We start from the raw sequence: 12144 nt of genomic DNA, 5'->3' as shown, positions 1-12144 counted from the left end.
ATTCCCATATTCTAGGTGTGATCTTACTAAGGATTTATACAGTGGCAACATTATGCTGTTTTCCCTGCCATCCATAATTGGTTTTATTCAAGATAATACCATGTTAGGCTTTGCAACTACAGCCTGATCTTCAGCACTATTGCTAAGCCTGCTGTCTACAAGCACTCCGAAACCATTTCTCCATCAAGGATTGCTCTAAATTAAGTCTTCACACTAATGACTGGTTTATTTTTTTAAAGACACATTTCTAGCCTCTCGGGTAACGCATAAGTGTTGAGGGGAGTTTGAGAACAGTACCATTCCTTATGTAGCCATGCCATCTATGGCTACTAGTCTGTCCTCCTCCTGGCAGTAAGCCCTGGAAAGAACAGGCTGCCAGTAGTAATCATGGGTTTTTCGAGAGAGAGAGAGAGAGAGAGAGAGAGAGAGAGAGAGAGAGAGAGAGAGAGAGAGAGAGAGAGAGAGAGAGAGAGAGAGAGAGAGAGAGAGAGAGAGAGAGAGCGAGAGAGAGAGAGAGAGAGAGAGAGCGAGAGCGAGAGCGAGAGCGAGAGCGAGAGCGAGAGAGAGAGACAGACAATGGTGCCTATGACAGATGGAGATGCTGCACTGCTAGAGATCCACGTGGGTAATATACCCCAGAAACCTGATCCTGTGTCCCCACTACCATCGGCGGACGACTCAGCTCTCCTGTTACTAAAAGGGATCATGCACCGCACGACCAGTAATGGCCAAATCTCCCACCGGGTGGGGGAAACACAGTTACACTTATAAAGATTAAATATTGACTTTTGACAGCGAATTAAGTAGTAGATTAACTTCAATAAAAGAAACTGCAATAGTCAACTAACTTGAACATTGGTATAACTAGACTGTATAATATGAATCTTATTACATATTAGTTAGTTGTGATCTGGGTCAGTAGTTGTCACTTTGACTGTTTAACTACTGTGCATGAAACCTCTGTTCAGTGGTTCATTTATACTTTGTGAGCGGCTGTATGATAATTTTTGTTGTAAGTTCCCTATTGTAATTTATATGGTAATACCACTGTGATTTAATAATTACACTTGGCAGGGCCTTCATGTATCACAATGTACTAAATCCTATTTTACAAAATAAAAAGATCAAATTAATGACCCTTTCCATTCTTTTACTATTGTTTTTAATTTATTTTTCTAGCATTAGGTCAGGATCCATAGACACACCAGAAAAAGTAAGGGCTACACTTGCTAATAAAGGGATTTAGATATATAATAAACATTTTGTGAATGTGATTTGGCTGTGTATTGCCTTTTAAATTATGCAAACAAATGCTTTGAATGGTGACAGCTTTTCTATATTCCCTCTGCAGATTTCTTAAGATGTTCCAAAAAAAAAATGAGCACCCAGGTCCGCAGAGAGCCAAAAAAGGAGAAACACATTCCTCGGAAGAAAGTTTCTTAGTCTTCTAAAATATAAGCTGTCAGAGGTCCAAAGTTCATCATGCACCAGGAGAACGCTAAGCCGTTCTAAATTAGGACTATTTTGGCAGGGTATGTTTCCTGTATAGCGTTTCTGAAACTGTCATCACTAAACATTACGCACATTTTACTAGATGAAAACAGGAGGATAAATCTTTAAAACCAGCACTCATTCCTTTAACCAGGATATGGCAATATCAGTTTCCTAGCTATCAGAGCAGCAAGTACTGTACTTGTAGTTAGTTCCACATACAAGTAAATACTATAGGTTCAGTAGGTTTACAGTCATTAGCAATTTGGCACATTTCTACCATTATTAATATTTAGTTTAATAAATGTAACAAATATAAAAACATACTCTTTCATTCATCAGTTATGAAGTTTATGCATGTCGGCAAAAGTGGAGCAATTGTGGCTCAGTAGGATTTTTACTTGATACACCTGCTGCAGGTTTTTGGGTCCAGAATTGCACTTTTGCTTTGATTCACTCCTTTTAAGAATGAATGAATCTGTAATGGACCAGTGATAATGAGGTAAATGTGCATGCATACAGAATATGTTTGTTTTTGACAGAGTCTCTCTTTCTGTTGAGGATTATGCTGTAACCTATTTATTAAACTCTAATTCTCATTACATTTTTCAGTCTTATCATGATTAGAAATGTAGAACTAACTGTGAAAATCTCAATAACAAACATCACAAAATTAATTACAGCAATAAATACATTATAGGAGAATAGAAGAGAACATGGCATTACTTGGCCATTGAAGTCCCAGTTGGAGTTAAAGTTATTTTTACACAGCCAGTGCTGAGTACTTCATATTAATTGCTTGGGTCTTGTTCAGGGTGTATTATCATTAATTATTACTATATATCAATCAATATTTTTTAGAACGCCAACTATCCAAGGGTTTTGTAGCGTGGATCAATATCGTAAGCAATTAAAGGTTTCTGTTGAAGATGCTCTATTTCCAATCCCAGTGAATTTGAAACGAGGAATACGGAACATTGTTTGTTGTTTGATCTGAGTAGTCTGGTTGACTGATATGAAGTGCTTCATTCCGAGATACATGTTGGTGCTTGGCCATGTGTTGCCTTACAGATATTTGGGAGGACTTTGAAGTTAATTTGGTAGCCAGTGGAGTTCTCCCAGGGTTCCACTGACGTGGTTCTATCTACATAGATTTCTGATAGGTCTAGCAGTGGTATTCTGAACAATTGATCTGGTTTTCTGATGAGTCAAGATAGAGTGAGCTGCCATATGGAATTTTGGAGGTGACCATCGTGTGGATTACATTCCGCAGGTCTTCTTCTTCCAGAAGGAGAAGCTTGAATCTCTAGATGGAGCCAAGGTGGTAGAGGCAGAACTTGACTGTCTGTTTGACATGTTCTTCATTTTGTGATATTACCAATTTTGATGAACAGGCTTTTTACCATTTTCAAGAGTGCTGTAGAGTGGTCTTGGATTTGAATGTTTTTTGTGTCCTTCAGTTTATCAATTTGATTATGGCTTCCTATGATGAAAGGATCTGTATTATGATCATACTCTCTGCCTTGTTTATGTTTAGTTTTAACCAACTGACATTCATCCATGTTCTTATATCTGCAATGCAAGCTTCAATAGCAGTGAAATGGTGTACCCAAAGTAATAGTCATATACAGGTGGGTGTCATTTGATTATTGATGATACTTGACATTTGGTTCTGTGCATATGTCAGATGCAACAGATTTAACTTTGTTTATAGCTTAGGCTATTTACCAATGGCTATTTTATGCCATTTTTTTTTTTTTTTTGTATAAACTTGTTTTTAATTAGGTTTTCACCTAGATGTATTAAATGTTTTTACCTGCAACACCTGCATCTACCTAGATATATTAAATGTCTATACCTGCAACATTTGGCTATCTCAATCACAATTAAATGTGCTCTATTATCCAATTTACTCCCCACCTATGAGAGTAGAGGTTAGAGTATATAAGTTGCTCACACACTATGGAATATCACTCCTGAAGAAACCTACAAGATGAAACGCGTAGAGTGATGCCCTAAGACGAAACCGGAGCCTCTGGAAGCGGATGACGTCACTTCCGGTCCTCGGTGAGACGCATCCGTGACACGCATACCAGAACAGAGGAACAGCTGAGACACCGCTCTTCCGGCTTTGCAGAGATCCACACTGTGATCTACACGCTTGTTTCTTTCCATCACCATGTGAGTTGATTGGATTTTGCTTGTTTTTATAAATATTCTATATACAGTCTGCACTATGTCCGGTTCATTTTATTCCTAAGGGGCCGCTGGTTAAAGTGTACCAGATCGCTACAGTGTACCTGATTATCAGTGCGGTTCCTATCCTAACACTTGGCTTCATCCCATGGGTCAAAGAAACCTTTATATGCCTACTTACCTCTCACGTTTGTGAGTATTCTGAACACCTAACTAAGCCATTTACCACACAGAATTCACACAATACTGCACCATAAGTTTGTTGTCTTCTTTTGTTTTCCATATGATTTGCGCTTCTTGATGATTTTCACCCTTCACTTGACACTATGACTTGCAATGATGGGATCCAATCTATATATATATATTAGAATGTTTGTCTGTGTGTCTCATTATGCATGCCTAAATTATAAGACCTAGAACGACCAAACTTAGAAAAATTACTTTATGTATCAAAATAAGGTGAACGTTTATGGTTTCGATCCTCTTGAACATTTCAAAGGGGGTGCTGCTAGGCTCCATAGGTTACCTCAAGCAAGTCAGCCACTGGGTGTTGTACCATGTAGGCTATGTATCTGGCACTTAACATCATACTGGTGACATCATAAGGCACATAGCATGATGGAATATAAGGAGAGTCGATACAGTAGCTATAAAGTTTACATGGAAAACAGACAAAGAAAGAAAGAAAGCTAGGAGGTCAATTGGCATGTGAAGGGAAAGTAATAATGCGGGGGAAGGAGAAAGAGGCAGAAAGAATTGGGGACATCATAAGGTGTTAAAGGAAAGTTATGGATGGGGGAGAGAGAGAAGGGAAGTAGGGCAGGGTTAGAGGAGGGAGGGAAGGGAGAAGGAGGGAGAGAGGGGGGGAGAGAGACCTGTGTGAAGACAGACTTTATGTCTCCAGAGTACTGCAGCCCATGCAAAAGCCCGGGCACTTTAGCTAGGGGGGAGAGTAATCAGGGGAGGGAGAGAGAGTAAGAAGAGGGGAAAAGAAGGGGAGTGGATGGGAGAGAGAGGGGGAGAAGAGAGGGGGAGAAGAGAGGCAGAAATAATTGGGAACATCATAAAGTATTAAAGGAAAGTGATGGGAGGGGGAGAGAGGTAACAAAGGGGAGAGATGATGGAGGAGAGAAGAGGGCGAGAGAGAAAAGGGGGAAATATGGGGAGAGAGAAGAAGAGTGGGGGGAAGAGGGAGATAGAGACAGGGTGAGTAGGGATGTAGAGAGTTTGAGAGGAGGAGGGGTAGAGTGAGAAGGAGTGGGAGAGTGATGGGAGGGGGAGAGTAATGGGCAGGGGAGAGAGAGATGAGGAGTTGAGAGACAGAAGGGCAGGATGGTAGAGACAGAGAAGGTGGGGAAGAGAGATAGAGAAGGTGGGAAAAGAAAAAAGTAACTGAGGTAGTGTATGTTGATACTGAAGTTTTTAATTAAAAAGACGCCAAACCAGGTCCCCCTGGACCTCCTGACGTACGTGCTGGGGAAACCAATTGATGACCTTCCCGCCGCTATAGCCAGACTTTCCTCGGCGATCCTTACGGCTGCCAGATGCTGCATCATGGCGGCCTGGAAACAAGTCAAGGCCCCTTCCAGGAGAACAGTAATTAAAAGAATAGACGGGGTCATGAATATGGAGAGACTGAAAGCCATGTTGAAGCAGAGAATGCCTCAACTCTATAGAACCTGGGAGCCTTGGCCAGGCTCGGGGGCCCCGACACTGATGCAAGCCCTGGTCCAACTCTGATACCCTCGGGGCCGAGGGCCGATGCGCCCTACCCGCCACAATCCCTTCCCCCCCATCCACCCCTCTCACCCCTCTTTTTCCCCATGTCGTTCCCAACTATCCACCCATCCCTCGTCATCCCCTCTCTTTTCACTACTGAAAGTAGGAAAAAAGGTTTATTGTGTCTCAGAGTACCTCACTGCCATGTGCCTGTGTTTCACAATGATTTGTTATGCTATGCTGTGAATGTTATATCAATATCCACATGTATGTGCTTTAAAAGACACCAATAAAGGAAAAAAATATTTAAAAAAAAAAACTTAATAGGAAAGGTACAGTGCATTTTCAATTGGAGACAAATACTCTCACTCACAGTGTTTGACAAACAGTATTTACGTCAAAGCTTGGTCACATAAGGATTTGTCAAGGTCATGCTCTTACAAACAGTCCACATCACAGCTGTGCCACAATAGAAATATAGTCAAATGTTGTCTCTTAGAAAGTGAAGTATCGGGCCAGCCATTCCTGATGCTGTGGGTCTGGGGAAGCCACTGGTGAAGTCTCAGTCTGGGGAGGGCTACATCCCAGAGAGAAAAGGAAACACATGTTATAAAATAAAAACGTTAGAAGTAGAGCACACAAGCACTGGAAGAAGACGAGAAGAGTAAGCAAACGTTGACATTTAGCATTCGTGTACTAGCACAAGTCAAAAGCATCCTGGTTCATTTCCTTGTTTATTGTCCCGGTGTGACATCTCTATACATCCACTCCATTGTAGTACATCAGCAGCACAGGTAAATACATTTACAGTTAATTATAATAATTTAAAAAAAAAAATAGGACTTTTTAGGGAATCAAAAATAGCTAAAAGTGTTAAAATATTTTAGCATAAAAAAGTGGTTTGGGCCAGTTTAGTTGTCTCCTTTTCAAATTAGAACAATTGTTTGTGAGAAGTATGATGCAAGGGTCACATTACCATGTTAATGTGCTGAGCAAGCATTGTATACTTCTCATTAGGTTAACACAAACACAATACCTGTCTAAACCAGGGACATCACTTTAACTGGTATTGTTTCAGTGGTATCATGCAGTGATGATTATGTGTTACACATGTAAACAACAAAGATACGAATAAATATGTTTCAAAGAAAAAAAAAAAAAAGACGCTAAACTTATAATTTTGACGGGCATTAGTCATTTTGATTACTGTAACCTGTAAGAAGTCGGGCACTTTAGCTAGTGACTTATACAGTAAATGATAAAGAGGAGAGAGAATGGAGCCTTAATGTCAGAGCCTGTGCAAGGTTATAAGGTGCCCTAGGTGAACCTTCAGCCGACCCCCCCCCCCCCCCCACCACCAAAACAATTAACTTTTGAAAATTAATAGTGTGCAGTAGTATGAATAAAAATTCTGCCTTTATAATTACAGATTTATTTTACATTAAAAAGGAGAATTTTGATACTGATTGTACAGTCTCATTGTACTCTGGGGGAGGGGTGAAGTTATGTGCCTGATGTGTATAGTTATCTACCTCTGGGAGGGGTATAGTTATCTGCCAGGGAGGGAGGAGTACTGTAGGTATAAGCTTGGGGGGGGGGGGAGGGGCAGGGAGGGACATAACAGATGGGGGGAGCAGATTGTGCTTATCTGCGCCCTTGAAGGATGGAGAGGGCCTGATAGAGGCCTGCTTGAGGGAGCCCATACCACAGATGGGCCTGTCAGAGGGAACCTGCCAGAGGTGGCCTGCCAGAGGTGGCTCCACAGAGGTGCCAGTCAGAGGGTGTCCGGTGCCAGTCAGAGGGTGTCCGTGGAGGTGCCTGTCAGATCCCTCTACCTCTAACAGGTCCCCTCTGAGGAGCATCTCTGCAAATCTGGAACATGTTAGGGTTGTCAGCAAGGTGCCCTGGCACCCTGACACACCAGGTCTGGGAGAGTAATCCCAGCTGTCCCCCCATCAGCAGTCCTGCTGCTACATGGAATCCCCATTTTTTTACGCCCCCAAATGTTGCCGCTATAGGAGACCTCCTAATTTGCTCAGAGACCCTGTTATCTGGCCCTGCTTAAGGCACCTCACATGTAATGTGTGTTGAGGAGAGCCCATTCCTACATTCTCTTTGGATACTTACATAGTTACATAGTCACATAGTAGACGAGGTTGAAAAAAGGCGTAGGTCCATCAAGTTCAACCTATGCTAAATTTAGACAACAGATACTTTATCCTATATCTATACTGATATACTGATATATCTTATTGATCCAGAGGAAGGCAAACACAAAAAAAAACCATTAAGGGGAAAAATTAATTCCTTCCTGACTCCAAGAATTGTCAATCGGATTAATCCCTGGATCAACAACCTTCCCATGAATACTTATTTGGTATATCCCTGTATACCTTTCCCATCTAAAAAGATGTCCAACCTTTTTTTGAACAAATCTATTGTATCTGCCATCACAGTCTCCATGGGTAATGAATTCCACATTTTAACTGCCCTTACTGTAAAGAACCCTTTCCTTTGTTGCTGGTGAAATTTCCTTTCCTCCAACCTTAAGGGATGGCCCCGAGTCCTTTGTACTGCCCGTGGGATGAATAGTTCTTTTGAAAGCTCCTTGTATTGTCCCTGAATATATTTGTATATAGTTATCATATCCCCTCTTAGACGCCTCTTTTCTAATGTAAATAAATCTAATTTAGCTAGCCTCTCCTCATAAGTTAAAATGTCCATCCCCTTTATTAATCTGGTGGCTCTTCTCTGCACTCTCTCTAGTTCCATAATGTCTTTTCTTAGGATTGGTGCCCAAAATTGTACTCCATATTCAAGGTGTGGTCTTACTAATGCTTTGTAAAGGGGCATAATTTTGTTTACTTCCCTTCCATCCATTGCCCATTTGATGCAAGATAAGATCTTGTTTGCCTTTGCAGCTACTGCATGACATTGGGCACTATTGCTAAGCCTGCTGTCTACAAGCACTCCTAAAACCTTCTCCATCAAGGATTCCCCCAATATATCTCCATTTAATTTGTAAGTCGCCTTTTTATTCTTGCATCCCAAATGCATAACCTTACATTTATCTGTATTAAACCTCATTTGCCATTTACCTGCCCACGTTTCCAGCTCTCCATGTCCTTCTGAAGAGAAATTACATCCTGCTCTGATTCTATTACCTTACAAAATTTAGTATCATCAGCAAAGATGGAGACTTTGCTCTCGATCCCAACCTCAAGGTCATTAATAAACAAGTTAAAAAGCAGGGGTCCCAGTACCGATCCCTGAGGTACTCCACTCACGACTTTAGCCCAACCTGAAAAAGTTCCATTTATGACAACCCTCTGTTGTCTGTCCTTTAACCAGTTTTCAATCCAGGTGCATATATTATTACTGAGTCCAATTTTCTTTATTTTGTACACCAACCTCTTGTGTGAAACCGTATCAAAAGCCTTTGCAAAATCTAAATAGACCACATCAACTGCATTACCCTGGTCTAAATTACTACTTACCTCCTCAAAGAAACAAATAAGGTTAGTTTGGCAAGATCTATCCTTCATAAATCCATGCTGACTATTACAGTACTAATAATTTTGTGTTCTATTAGGTATTCCTGAATATTATCCCGTATTAAACCTTCAAGTAGTTTCCCTACTATTGAAGTCAGGCTTAAAGGTCTGTAATTTCCCAGTTGTGATCTAGCTCCCTTTTTAAATATAGGCACCACATCTGCTTTACGCCAATCTTGTGGTACTGAGCCTGTGGAAATGGAGTCCTTGAATATTAAATATAATGGTGTTGCTATTACTGAGCTTAACTCCTTGAGAACTCTTGGATGTATGCCATCGGGGCCAGGATCCTTATTTACTTAAATTTTTTCAAGTCGCTTATGAACTTCTTCCTCAGTTAACCAATTGTTCATTAATATGGAGGTTGTGGCTTCCTCCTGCAGCACTAATATTGAACTTGATTCTTCCCTGGTAAAGACAGAGGCAAAGAATTTGTTTAATACCTCAGCTTTTTCCTTATCTCCAATAATCTGCCTACCCATCTCACACTGAAAGGGTCCTATATTTTCTTTTCTCATTTTTTTGTTATTAAGGTACTTAAAGAACGTTTTAGGGTTGACCTTACTTTCTATTGCAATCCTTTTTTCATTATCCATTTTTGCTAATTTGATTGCCCTTTTGCAATTTTTGTTACATTCCTTATAATTCTGATACGATGTCTCTGTCCCTTCTGACTTAAAGAATCTAAACGCCTTTCTCTTCTTGTCCATTTCCTCCCCTACCTGTTTATTTAGCCACATTGGTTTTGACTTATTTCTTTTATATTTATTACCCAAGGGTATACACTGATAAGTGTGCTTTTCTAACAATGTTTTAAAGACTGCCCATTTATCTTCTACATTTTTCCTTGCAAAAACATCATCCCATTGTATTATTACTAGATTAGACCTCATTTATTAAAATCTGCCTTTCTAAAGTTGAAGGTCTTTGTTGAACCCAAGTAATGTGTTTTTTGATAATTTATTTCAAATGAGACCATGTTATGATCACTGTTACCCAAATGTTCCAGGACTTGAATATTTGTTATTACTTCTATATTGTTTGATATGACCAAATCTAGAACTGCCCCTCTCCTGGTTGGTTCCTCAATAATTTGGGTCATATAATTGTCTTTAAGCACCCCCAAAAACCTGTTTCCTTTTGTTGTAACGCTTATCTCATTGCCCCAGTCTATGTCTGGATAATTAAAATCCCCCATTATGCAAACATGACCCAGTTTTGATGCCTTCTCCCTTTGCAAAAGTATTTTAGCTTCCTCAATCTCACAGATATTTGGTGGTTTATAGCATATTTCCACAAACATGTTCTTTATACTTTTACCTCCACTGCTAATTTCTATCCACAAAGTCTCTACATTTTCATCATTCCCTTCATAGACATCATCCCTTATAATAGGTTTTAGATCCGGTTTAACATATAAACATACTCCACCTCCCCTTCTATTTGTTCGATCCTTCCGAAAAAGAGAATAACCCGCTAAATTAACTGCCCAGTCATGAGTTTCATCCCACCATGTTTCAGTAATGCCTATGATATCATTCTGCTCCCTTGCAGCTATTAATTCAAGCTCCCCCATGGTAGGAGCGGCAAGGAGCCATGCTTTGGCAGGTCTCCAGGCATAATGCTTTGGCCAAAGAGTTTCACTAAATGATACATAAGAGAAGACAGATAGATAAGTTTTTAACTGTATAATTTGTCTTATTGGAAGTAGCATTGGGGATTATTCTCTTTTGTTGGACCCAATATCAGTCCTTTTCACACAAATATACTGTATATGGTGTGGTGGGTATTGGCTTCAGAGCTTGCAGTGATAGTGTGTGTACTGTAAGTAGGAGGCAAGTCAGTTACGGGTTTGGTCAATATCCCTGAAACAGTTTTCAGTTTGTCTAATACTGTAGGAACCTATGGTCAATTATGGTCAAGCTGAGAGGTCAAACAGGATCAGAATTGAATGAGATCCTCTGTCTATAGAAGTCACCATGTTATCTATCACACTTATCACAGAAGTTTCAGTACTGTGAAGTCTTCTGAAGCCTGACTGATTTTTGCCAAAATGTTATTGTTTCCTAAGTGGACTTATACTGTAGTTTTAGACTTGGAGCTCTATCGCCTTCTCTAGGACTTTGGAGAGGAACGTGAGGTTGGAAACCGGCTGAAAGCTGGTTAGATCTGATCTAAATGCCTTATGAGGCATTCACATGCCAGTATTGACAGGGGTTCAGATCACATGCTGTTGGTCTGAGGCTATTTATGATGTTGTCTAGTTCACTGAGGGAAATGTTAGAGAATCCAAGGAACTTAATTTTTTTGGGTGTGCAATCCAAGCTTGGGTTGTTCTTACTGATCAACTTAAGGTCCTCTAGGAGATAAAACATTGATCAAACTGTTTACACAGCTCCCTGGTTGGTTCTAATTAATTCATTAGACAGTTGGGATCAGTCAGAGTGGATAATATCTTAAAAATGTCTTTGGAATATTTATCTGCATCTTCTATATTTTTCTCCAAGTTGACTCCCTTGGTTAGTGTGATCTTATAATTGTAACACCTTTGGTGGATCTTGTAGTCCTCTAATGCTTCGACAGTTTTCATTTTTTTTACCAGGAGCGCTCAATTTTCCTATTTTTGCTTTTGAGTGCAAGTAAATCAGAAGAGAACCAGTTGTTCTGGTTTCTTTTGTTGTTGTTTTGTTGTGAGGAGTGATTATATCTACCGCATTCCTGGCCCAGTTGTATTGGGTTTCAGAAAGTAAGGATACATCAATGTTGGTTGCTTGAATAGAGGCTATATAGTAGGCTCATTTTGTTACTGGACTTTCTTTGATTTGTGAATGTCCTAAAACTTTAGTCTATAATTTATTATTAAAGCTGCTTTCCTTCCTTTTCCCCAGCTTGCTCTAAAAGAAAGAGGAAGATCTCCTCTGTTATTCAAATTACTATCTGAGTTTAATGAGGGAAAATGCTATGCGTATGCTGGCCTTTGTGCCAGATGCTATCATTCTTCATGTTTGTAATTGTATATAAGCCTTCAAGACCTTGCATGTCCCTTGGGTTGTACAATACTGAAGCCAAACTAAAGTAATATAGTTATGATTAAATTCCCATGTATCCTACATATGTATTTGATATGTAAATTCAATTCAGTTGTTTACCATTACTAGGACTACAATACTTGTCTCTTGGTTAA

The sequence above is a fragment of the Ascaphus truei genome, chromosome 2, assembly GCF_040206685.1.
Source record: "Ascaphus truei isolate aAscTru1 chromosome 2, aAscTru1.hap1, whole genome shotgun sequence".
In the NCBI taxonomy this organism is placed as follows: Eukaryota; Metazoa; Chordata; class Amphibia; order Anura; family Ascaphidae; genus Ascaphus; species Ascaphus truei.
Note: the sequence above shows the minus strand (reverse complement) of the source record.